This window comes from Octopus sinensis, linkage group LG4 (genome assembly GCF_006345805.1).
Source record: "Octopus sinensis linkage group LG4, ASM634580v1, whole genome shotgun sequence".
In the NCBI taxonomy this organism is placed as follows: Eukaryota; Metazoa; Mollusca; class Cephalopoda; order Octopoda; family Octopodidae; genus Octopus; species Octopus sinensis.
In genome coordinates, this window is record NC_043000.1 from 74,296,799 (window position 1) to 74,309,351 (window position 12,553).

At 35.7% G+C, this 12,553-nt stretch overlaps 1 protein-coding gene across 4 annotated transcripts in view; it reads left to right on the forward strand.

Annotated features, from left to right (window-relative positions):
- The window catches only part of LOC115210632 (condensin-2 complex subunit G2), a 201,634-nt gene that overhangs the window by 128,451 nt on the left and 60,630 nt on the right, over positions 1 to 12,553 (forward strand). The window lies entirely within an intron of this gene.

Below are 12,553 nucleotides of genomic sequence, written 5' to 3' on the forward strand. Positions count from 1 at the left end.
ATTTATATATATATTTATATATATATATTTATATATATATATTATATATATAATTTATATATATATTTATATATATATATTTATATATATATTTATATATATATCCGTAATAATGAAGGGTGAAATTAATTAATTTGGAATAATTATCAATTACACCAAGTAGTCTTCGGCATGTAAAGGCCTCATTCGGTATGTGGTAAGGCAATTCGTTGCTAAACCCTTTATTGCTTAGTATTTATATATATATATATATTTATATATATATATATATTTAATATATATATATTTATATATATATTTATATATATATATATATATATTTATATATATATTTATATATATATATATATATTTATATATATATTTATATATATATATACTAGCAGTATCGCCCGGCGTTGCTCAGTTTTGTAAGGGAAATAACTATAAAGCATTTTTAGAGAGTTATAGCCAAAAAATAGCAAAAAAATTATGGTAAATTTTTTTTGAGATTTAAAAAATGTGGAGTTGCGTCCTCTAGACAGTTTGAGGTTCGTGTTTCTGATTCTCGACCCCATGTCGAATTTATCTATTTTTTTTAGAACTGGGGGAACTTTTCAAAATTTTGGGTGCGTTAGTTTTGAATTATGACATTGGGCTATGTGTGTGTCAAGTTTCATCAGAATCGGTTGAAAGCTGTGGTCAGGGTGAGGGTAGAAGCAAACAGACACACAGAAACACGCACAGACAAACTGCCGTTTATATATAGAGAGAGATATAAATATATGTATATGTATATATATATATATATATATATATAAATATGTTACATTACTCTATAGTCAAGATAAAACTGAGTTTCAGATGTCAAAGTGGAAATCCACAAAACGCTATGAAAAAATACCGTTATATAAAGGGAAATTACTGTATTATAATTCAGCTCGTGAACCCACGTGCGTACTTATACGTCACTATGAAAACGTACACATCTTCACTCGCATTTTTCGCCAAATATATACGCATATATATACAACTCATACACACACACATGCGTACCGTAAAAGTTCATACATATGTCTATATACGCACAAGCACAAGAAAAACCATGTTTAAAGATAACAGAAAAAAAACATAAGGAAGTATACAAAGCATAAAAACCACATTCATATACAGATAAACCCCTATGCACTCATACACACACGCCCATATTTGTACATACCCGCACATATTTATATACGTATACATACACACGCATATACAAAAATTGAATATACATATGTCCCCCTCCCACCCAATTTTTTTTTTTTAAATACTAAGTAAAAACGTCTATATATATGTGCATTCTTATGCCCGCACACACGCACACAACTAAAACTGCCCACTCATACATATTCACACACATGTACAAATGAATCTATACACACGTCTGTATAGGCACAGGAAAAAATGCAGGATAGAAAAGAACAAAAAATTATTATGTGTGAAAATATAAAAATATATGAAATAATAAAAGGTATAATGAGATAAAAAACTTTTTGGGGCATAACATAGAAAGCATGTTCTATCTGTTTTCTTTAGGGGACCAAAAACGTAATAAAAATTTAGTTACATGTGGGCATGATCCGAAAAGTTCTGTCCTTGAGTTTAGACATGTAGTAGGGTCTAAGCTGCTTTTCCAGATAAGCCATCTCTCCATGTCGCATTTATATAAAAGAAGGATAAACGGCACACTGACCACTCCTGAAAGACGATATGCGGATGTAGTGCGTGGTCCAAAATAGATACTGCATAGCCCAACAAATGGCCAGCTTCACCCAGATGTGAGAAGGGCAGCAGCTGAACAGCAATCTTTTTTGTGCATGGCACAAAAAATTGTTCAGCAGCTGACCTGGCTACAAACACAAAGCTGGAACTACCACCACATAAGGCCACCACCAACAGATGCAGGATGGCCACCACAGACACCAACACACACACACCACAAAAATATTTCTACTAAATGTAGGAGGGCTGCTGCGTGGCAACTGTAAAAGGAAAATCTCATTCCTGAGAGACCTTGTGGCATGCAATCAAGCTATATGCATGGCACTCATAGAAACGCATCTTGGACCCGATATAGGGGATGCAGAAATACATATGCCACAATATGCTGTCATACGCTCAGATAGAAAAGGGAGAAGCCATGGTGGAGTTGCAATGTACATCCGAGATGACCTCACACCCCAGGTCCTGTTGTCATATTCAAACTCAGTGTGTGACACTCAAATTGTACTCATAAGACAACTGAATATCGTCATATGTACTACATATCACCCACCGGATGCCCCAAATCACTCAGGCATGTTTGAAGACTGCCTAACAAAAATAGGAGAAGTTTTCACCAACCTGGAACAACACAACAGTGTATTCTTCATGGGTGACTTTAACTTCCCCAGTGTGGAATGGCCTGGGCGGGGGAGCAGATGCTCCCAGGGATGACACTCTATCAGCAGGCACAGGCAGAGTCCCTGCTCCATCTCACAAATGCCTCTTTCATGGAGCAGATAGTGCTGCAACCAACAAGGGCAGATAATATACAGGATCTCTGCTTCACAAACAATATGGATATTATCCATAATGTTAAAGTGATGCCGGCAATGATCTCGGATCACGACATAATAGAGCTGTCTATGTATGGACCAAAAGCCCCTGCAGACACACAGCCTATACGAAACATCCACAATCTCTCCAACTTAGACTTTCATAAAGCAAATTGGAAGTTGATCGAGAAAGAGATCCTCAAACAGGATTGGCCTAAATGTCTCTCCACACCGGACATTGACATGAAACACAAACGCTTCATGTCCATAATGCAAGCCATATGTGACAAATATGTCCCAGTGTGTAGGGCCAGCACACACAAAAACAAAAACAGGATCCTTAGAGAAAGGAAGTTTCTTATGAGATGACGGACAAGGATTGTGAACCACCTGAGCAAGCACACCAAAAGTGGTGAAAAGTCTCGGCTCAAGAGAATGCTAATGGAAATTGAGCAAAGTCTGCATCAGTCTCATGAAAAGGAGAGTGCAGATAAAGAAGCTTGGGTAATAGAAAATATAAAGTCAAACCCTAAAGCTTTCTTTAAGTTTGCCAAAGAGACAGCAACAGAGAATAGGACCACTCTTCCAAAAAGATGGCTCTCTCACAGGAAATCCTACGAGGAAAAGTGAAATACTGAACGAACAGTTCCAAAGTGTGTTCACTACACCTATTGGACACAGGCAAGTAAACAACCCAGAAGAATTCTTTGTCACTTTACCTGCGGCCAAAGAGGCAAAAATTGAGTACATCAACATTGAAGATGATGATATCAACTCGCCATAGATGAGATTGACACAAACTGAGCTGCTGGACCTGATGGATTTCCAAGCAATCCTTCTCAAATCGTGCAAACAAGCCCTTGCAAAACCGCTACAGCTTTTTCAGAGCTTTCTTGCAAGTGGTAAGCTCCCAGTCAAATTGAAAGAGGGTGTAATATCCATAAGGGAGGTAGCAGAGCAGATGCTAAAAATTATAGGCCTATCTCTCTGACCTCACACATCAGCAAAGTCATGGAACGAATAGTCCGCAAGAAACTAATCATGTTCCTTGAAGAAAATTACTTGCTGACTGACACCCAGCATGGATTTCGACCAGGTAGAAGCTGCCTAACACAGCTCCTGCAACACTATGACTGGGTGTTAAAACAACTACTAAATGGCTCAAATGTGGATGTGATATATCTCAACTTTGCAAAAGCCTTTGATAAAGTCGACCACGGTATGATTTGTCACAAACTGTGTGGTTTCGGCGTAGGCGGAAACTAAAAGATAGAAGGCAGGCAGTTGTGACCAATGGATCCACCTCCAAGGAAACAGAAACAACAAGCGGTGTTCCACAGGGCACTGTCTTGGGGCCACTGCTGTTCATAGTGGCTCTTTCAGACATACCCTCAGTTGCTAAGATGGCCACCCTTTCTAGCTATGCAGATGACACAAACGTCTCCCACACAATACAAAACCCTTGAAATATTGCACATCTGCAACAGGAGTTGGATACAATATACAGGTGGGCTGAGGACAACAACATGCAGTTTAATGCAGGTAAATTCCAGGTCCTGCGCTACCGGCACACAAAGGTAAACGACATGCAGACTGGATACACTGACCCAGGAAGAATTGCAATCCCTGAGTCAAAATCAGTGCGTGACCTGGGCATTGACATGAGCAATGATGCATCTTTCCAAGTGCATATTACTAATCTGGTGATAAAATGCAGATGGCTAGCTGGATGGATTCTCCGAACTTTCAGAACAAGAGAGGAGACACTGATGGTCCTGTGGAAAACTTTAGTACTCGGCTGCTTGGACTACTGCTCCCAAGTATGGTCACCACACAATATAAAACTAACAGCAGAACTCGAAGCAATTCAAAGAAGCTACACAAAGAAGATTGTCTCAATACAACATATCAGCTACTGGGAAAGACTGAAAGTATTAAAACTCTTCTCCCTAGAGCGAAGGCGGGAGAGATATGCTGTGATATCCATCTGTAAAATCCTGGAAGGTCTTGTCCCAAACTTTGGCATTCAAAGTTACCCCAACCACAGAACGGGGCGCCACTGCATGGTGCCAAAGATTCCAACATCACCATCAAAATACAGGACCAAATACCGCAACAGCTTGGGTTTCAGAGGACCACAGATCTTTAACATCCTCCCTAAATGCCTAAGAGATTTGCATGGTGTGGATGTGGGTTTCTTTAAAACTAAACTGGATCTCTTCTTGTCGTGGGTCCCAGATGAACCTACCTCACGACAGGAGACACAGATGCAGGCAGCGGCATCAGACTCCCTTGTCGACCAAGTGCCACATATCAGAGGTGGATTTACATATTAGTGTAGCTCATTCAGCGGTGGTGCCCCAGCATGGCCGCAGCCTTCGGGCTAAAATATTTCTAAGGATTTAAGGATATATATATATATATAAATATATATATAAATATATATATATAAATATATATATTATATAATATATATATATAAATATATATATATATATATATATATATATAAATATATATATATAATATATAAATATATATATATATATATATAAATATATATATATATATATATATATATATATATAAATATATATATATATATATATATATATATATATAAATATATAAATATATATACATTCATAAATGAGGGTGAAAAATTAGATATTAATTTAATAATACCATCAGTTTAACACCAAGTAGCCTAGCACCTAAAAACCAGGGAGACAATACAAATTTATATGTAAATATAAGAGAGTTACCGTTAAGTGGTTAACTCTAGTACTAGAAATAGCTCCTCATTCTGGTATAGCCACCGAATTTGTTTCCACAAAAGAAATAACATTACCTTCAACATAAGGAAAGTGAAATACAACGGAAAGATAGATTAATGCTGAACAATTGTTTCTTTATCAATATAATATGCAATTATACTCAAATATTTATCTATAAGTCATCAGCAGCATTTGTCTTCGATACAATTTATTAGACCCTCACGGGCGATAAATACCCATGCGGTCCAATCGATTGCATACATAGTTGTGATTTAGCTTCCCCGCCAAAAACATATTTATATATACATATATATATATATATATATATATATATATACATATATATATATATACATATATATATATATATATATATATATATATATATATATATATATATATATATATATATATATATAGATAAGAAAGTTTGTTTGGTAAAGCACGTGGGTGAATATATAAGAAAATAGTAAAGTGTGAAAAAACGACAGAAGGCTTAAATGTTAAAAAATATATATATTTGTGTCAAAATGTCTGGAGAATATTGGAAAAATTTTTTTCCTTTCCTTAAAATGACATAATTTTAAAATTTTTAAAGAAATTACCGGTTTCGCGTGTAGCTTTTCAAATTTCTTGTGACGTTATGTTTATATTGCATGGAATTATCGTTGTTTTTATTTCCAGGAGATTTCTAAATAAGGGGAGGTAGTGAGTGATTTTTTCCGGTGTAGGGGAGATAATCGCTTAAAAAATTTTTTTTCCCATTTCCTTGTTAATTTCTCTGTGTCAGTATGTTCGGATGGTTGAGTCTGGGTTTGTACTTTTCAATGAAGAATGTTTCCTTGTTCAGTCTCATTTGTGTTGATGATCCGAAAGCACATTGGTAAAATGGGAAGATTAAAAATTGTGGCATTAGTTGCTTTGCGCATTTCTCAATGTGCTCACTAAAAGGTATCATTCTATATTCTGGGAATGCAATCTGTTGTCGATGCAGTGTGCATCTGCGCCTGAGTGATAGTCCCGTGGAACCCACATAGTCTTGGTGGCAGCCCGAGCATTTAATAACATAAATTATGTTTTCAGAGGCACAAGTAAAGTTAGATTTGATCTTAAATTTCTGTCCCTCTTTAAGAAGAATTCTGATCCTTCCAATAGGTTAGGACATGTTGCACAGTTCGATCTACCACATTTTTTTACTTTTGCATCCGTAATTTTAGAAGACAATTTTGCCTTTGTGAGAATCTTTTTAAGTGATTAGGCTGTTTGTAGCTTTTAATGATTTGGTGTATGTTTAGAATTTCCTTTAATTTGGGGTTTTTATGAAGTATTGGTAAATTCTGGGTGATGATGGTGAAGGCTTCTTTGTTTCTGGGGTTGTATGTAGATATGTAAGGTAGTATTTTCGGGGAAGGTGTGTTGTTGTGTTGAACTTTTCTTAAAGTTTCTATGTTGATTTCTGTTGCACGTCTGATCCCATCCTCTATGAGTTGAGCTGGGTAATGTCTGTCAATTAGGGTGTTTTTGAGTTCTTGCAGTCTAAAGTTCCTGGTATTTTGTTCTGACACTATTGTGCATATCCTTCTTGCAAGGTTGAAGGGGATGTTTGTTTTAGTGTGTCTTGGGTGGCATGAATTAAAAAGAAGGTATTGTTTGGCGTCTGTGGCTTTGTAAAAAATGTCTGTTTCTATTTTAAGGTTAATTTTTTTAATTAGTATATCCAAGAACGGGAGCTCCTTTTGGTTGTATTCTTTGGAAACTCCCTCTCTCAATACATAAAAGAGAATTGGAAACGATTCCTAGACGATTGTTTCATTCTCTGGAATGAAAACATAGATAAACTCCTAAAATTTAAAAACCTATTGAATAGCATAAACCCAAATATACAGTTCACAATGGAATACAACCAAAAGGAGCTCCCGTTCTTGGATATACTAATTAAAAAAATTAACCTTAAAATAGAAACAGACATTTTTTACAAAGCCACAGACGCCAAACAATACCTTCTTTTTAATTCATGCCACCCAAGACACACTAAAACAAACATCCCCTTCAACCTTGCAAGAAGGATATGCACAATAGTGTCAGAACAAAATACCAGGAACTTTAGACTGCAAGAACTCAAAAACACCCTAATTGACAGACATTACCCAGCTCAACTCATAGAGGATGGGATCAGACGTGCAACAGAAATCAACATAGAAACTTTAAGAAAAGTTCAACACAACAACACACCTTCCCCGAAAATACTACCTTACATATCTACATACAACCCCAGAAACAAAGAAGCCTTCACCATCATCACCCAGAATTTACCAATACTTCATAAAAACCCCAAATTAAAGGAAATTCTAAACATACACCAAATCATTAAAAGCTACAAACAGCCTAAATCACTTAAAAAGATTCTCACAAAGGCAAAATTGTCTTCTAAAATTACGGATGCAAAAGTAAAAAAATGTGGTAGATCGAACTGTGCAACATGTCCTAACCTATTGGAAGGATCAGAATTCTTCTTTAAAGAGGGACAGAAATTTAAGATCAAATCTAACTTTACTTGTGCCCCTGAAAACATAATTTATGTTATTAAATGCTCGGGCTGCCACCAAGACTACGTGGGTTCCACGGGACTATCACTCAGGCGCAGATGCACACTGCATCGACAACAGATTGCATTCCCAGAATATAGAATGATACCTTTTAGTGAGCACATTGAGAAATGCGCAAAGCAACTAATGCCACAATTTTTAATCTTCCCATTTTACCAATGTGCTTTCGGATCATCAACACAAATGAGACTGAACAAGGAAACATTCTTCATTGAAAAGTACAAACCCAGACTCAACCATCCGAACATACTGACACAGAGAAATTAACAAGGAAATGGGAAAAAAAATTTTTTAAGCGATTATCTCCCCTACACCGGAAAAAATCACTCACTACCTCCCCTTATTTAGAAATCTCCTGGAAATAAAAACAACGATAATTCCATGCAATATAAACATAACGTCACAAGAAATTTGAAAAGCTACACGCGAAACCGGTAATTTCTTTAAAAATTTTAAAATTATGTCATTTTAAGGAAAGGAAAAAAATTTTTCCAATATTCTCCAGACATTTTGACACAAATATATATATTTTTTAACATTTAAGCCTTCTGTCGTTTTTTCACACTTTACTATTTTCTTATATATATATATATATATATATACTGGAAGGCGGCCCTCTCTGTACAGTGTTGAAATCTATTCATAAGGCACATATTGGCACCTATCTTAATGCCCATTTCCTTTACAGTAAAATTGTTAAAAAAGTATTAAATATTACATAACATAATGTAACAATTTTTTTTTAATATCTAAATATAGAAAGTAGTATAGATAATAATAGAGGGATGTATTGTACGAAAATTATAAAACATTTACAGAACTTTAGTATATACAATGTTTTTAACTTTTTTCTGTGGAGCATATATGAAAAGTTTCTGTGGGCTTGCTACTCCGGAACGAGCTACATACAATTGACGGTGTGAGAAACAACCCTCTTTTAGATGGAGACCAGCAACCTGCAGTGTTTGACTTTGGGGCTTGTTAATGGTCATTACATAACTGACTCTCACTGGGAAATGCAATCGTTTGAAATGAATGAGAACTATTGGTATTATGGTAATCCCTCAATTATCATGGGTGTTACATTCCACCACCCCCGTGATAGGTGAAAATCTGCGAAGTAGAGAGAGTACTGTACTGTATATTTAAAATTATTTTTATAATTTGTATATATATATATATATATATATATATATATATATATATATATATATATATCTATATATATATATATATCTAATATATATAAAACACGCATGCATTTCCTCAATTCTCAACCCATTTCTGCCAAACTTTACACATTACTTATGTCTGAAGAATGGTCACGCACTTTGACATTTTGCCCAGAGCACCTGTGTAAATGTACCTAAATGGACATAGTTTTTTTGTATGTAGGGTGTTCCATACTCTTAAAATCTTTTTATAAAAGTGAAAGGATGTTGTCATGTTATTTATTTCAACTACCCACCTGCCATGGTGGTTAAATTGACTAGGAACACTGTACGCGATGAATATCCAATACCAAACAACCTTAATCTCCAAATTTAAACTGCATTAAACTTTGGCAAGCTTACCATTACTTATTCTGAGTTACTTGAAAAGTGATGTTCCCTTCCCTCTCTTCTATTTGTTGATACCTTTGTTTACCTACCAATGTGTTGTTTCACTTTAAGGATGCTTATTTACCCATCCAATTATGATATTTCGACTTTTGTCCATTGTTTCAAATACATTTTAGCATTGTCGTTCTAGCCCTTTTTCAACAATCACATATGATTTGTCCCCAAAAAATCAACTTTTAATTAAGAGTTTGCTTTCACTAGCAAAAGCTCCATACCAATTTAACTTTATGCAGCATTTGCTGTTAATTTATGTGCAGGCTATTTGGGAAGACAGAATAAAGGGTTTTGTTAGCTTATCTCTCCGAAAAAATAGCTCCCTTTGCCGTTGAAAAAAAAAAAACTTGCAGAGGGGAAGTTTCAACATCTTCCTTCAATGTCATTACACCATTTATGTGGCTGTTTCTGAGAAGAAATTTCTCTTTCATGTAAAACAAACTATATTTTGTAGTCATTATCTGTAATCTATTCCCAAAACACTTCAGTAGCTCTACTTTGTATCGCTTGCAAACTTATATGTTCTATGATCATTAAAGGGCAATGACCTCCACAATAACCAGCCTTCAGTTTTGTTTTCCGTTCCTAGATTAATCGGAAACATAGATTGCAGTGCTACTCATAAACCTTCTCAGTATCAATTATTTGGTGAAAAAAATACTACCAAAGCAACTTAAACCGTCCAAAGCTAGTTTTATATATTTTTATATATTTAAGCTTTTATAAACTCTCCCCACACTCTTAGGATTACCCATTTCTTCTCTTTTTTTGCTTTCTGAGTTTTTCATACGCTACACTATGTATTTTCTTTTAATATATTTTAATTAATGTGTTATACAGTGCAGTAAAAAAAATAAGTACCTATTGGCCGCAGAAATCTGCGATATACTGAGGAGTCACAATATAAATTTACATATATATTTGCCAGAAAAATCCACGATGTACTGAGGTGATCCGCAATATGGTGAGTGATTTAACTGTAGTGGTATTCTAGGAATAAATACAATGTTTTCCTTACTACATCCAATGAGAATTTTTGCTTCAATAATGTGAGGTTGTAGGTCAATCACAACCATATGTGTACCATTGCACAATCTTGGCTGATTCAGGTTTCTTAGAAGCATGCTGACTGTGACCTTCTTCAATTCAAGGTTGTGTGGTAGCGTTCTGGACAGTTCCAGACTGTTGAAGAATTCAACAGGATAATCAACAGCATTGTCCCCATCGACAATTTTGTTGATAGATTTATAGATGTGGCTACCTCCACACACCCGTCTCACTTGTTTTTTCCCTAGCCCCCTTTCTGTTTCAAGAGAGAAAAAGAGGTAGGGGTAGTAAGAGAGAGACATACATATACAACCAGAGAGAGAGAGGGGGGAGATAGTGAGAGAGATAGAAACATTGAGGACATATAGAAAGAGAAAGCAGAGGTCCAGCGTCTCACTTGTCTTTTCTTCATAACCCCCTTTCTCTGTCTCTTATGTCTTTTTCTCTAGAAAGAAAAAGAGGTAGAGATAGTGAGAGAGACACATATACACCCAGAGAGAGAGAGAGAGAGGGACATAGAGACAGAGAAAGCTGAGATCTGGCAATGACTTCAAAGGTAGTAATGTATAAACTAGAGAAAGTTAGAGGTGGAGTATTTTTTAAGACAGATAGGTGGAGTATTTTTTCACTCTGTAAAAGGCATTACAGTGAAGTAGGCAGCACACAGATGGCTACAAATAAGAACGAATACACCACTAACTCCGCCCCCTCCTCCCAATCCATTTTTGGAAAATAAGTACAGATATCTGGAGAATGGTCAAATTAATTTAAATGACATGAAAAACCTGAAATATCATTAATTTTATTTAGTATTTTCAGTAGTCAGTGTTCAAACAAACTTTGCTTTTATAAGGATATATGTTCCTTTATTCTTTTACTTGTTTAAGTCATTTGACTGCGGCCATGCTGGAGCACCACCTTTAGTCGAGCAAATCAACTCCAGCCTAGTACTTATTCTATCAATCTCTTTTGCCAAACTGCTAGGTTACAGAGACATAAATGCACCAGCATTGGTTGTGAAGTGATGTTGGGCAGACAGACACAGACATACATACATATACATACAATGGGCTTCTTTCAGTTTCCATCTACCAAATCCAGTCACAAGACTTTGGTCGGTTTGAGGCTTGCCCAAGGTACCAATCAGTGGGACTGAACCCGGAACCATGAGATTGGTAAGCAAGCTACTTACCACACAGCCACTCCTGCCCCTAAAGCCACATATATATAATTTGTTTTATGCTTATAAAAATCAGCTGTTTTTCAATCTGAATTCAAATGACACAGTATCATTACAGCTCTATAATATACCTCTAGTCTTAGACAACATGCAATGCAATTTAAAGTGTCTATAAATATTAGTTTTCACAATTTGTGTTGATCTTTTTTGATGGTGTCTGATTCATGACAGCAAACACTGCATCCCTAAGATTAGTCTTTTACTTTACTTTAAGAAAATATCTCAATTATATTCAGCTGCTGGATCTGTATAAATCTCAATAAAGGTTATAATGGTAGTAGAATACTGCCCTCACACCTCCAACTTCTCTATTCACAACTATCCTTGGCAGCATCTAACAGAAAGTCATATTATTGTTTAGACTCACTCTTGAAGACAGTACGGCCTCTTGTTCACATGTACTTTGTTTGCCTTCTGTGTTGCTACTATGGAATCCTTTGCACCCAAACCAGCTAATCATATACCACCTAGCACATCTCTCTCTCTCTCTCTCTCTCTCTCTCTCTCTCTCTCTCTCTCTCTCTCTCTCTGCTTGCCACCACTCATACCGTTTTGTATACTCTCTTAAGCCCAGCACTAACCACTATGCCAAAAACTTTTATCTCACAGTGTCAACCATCTAAAATTCCCTTCTCATTCATGTTTTTCTGTTGACATTGACTTCAAGATGAATAGCTACTATATCAATCTCATCATCAAGCTTTTGCAG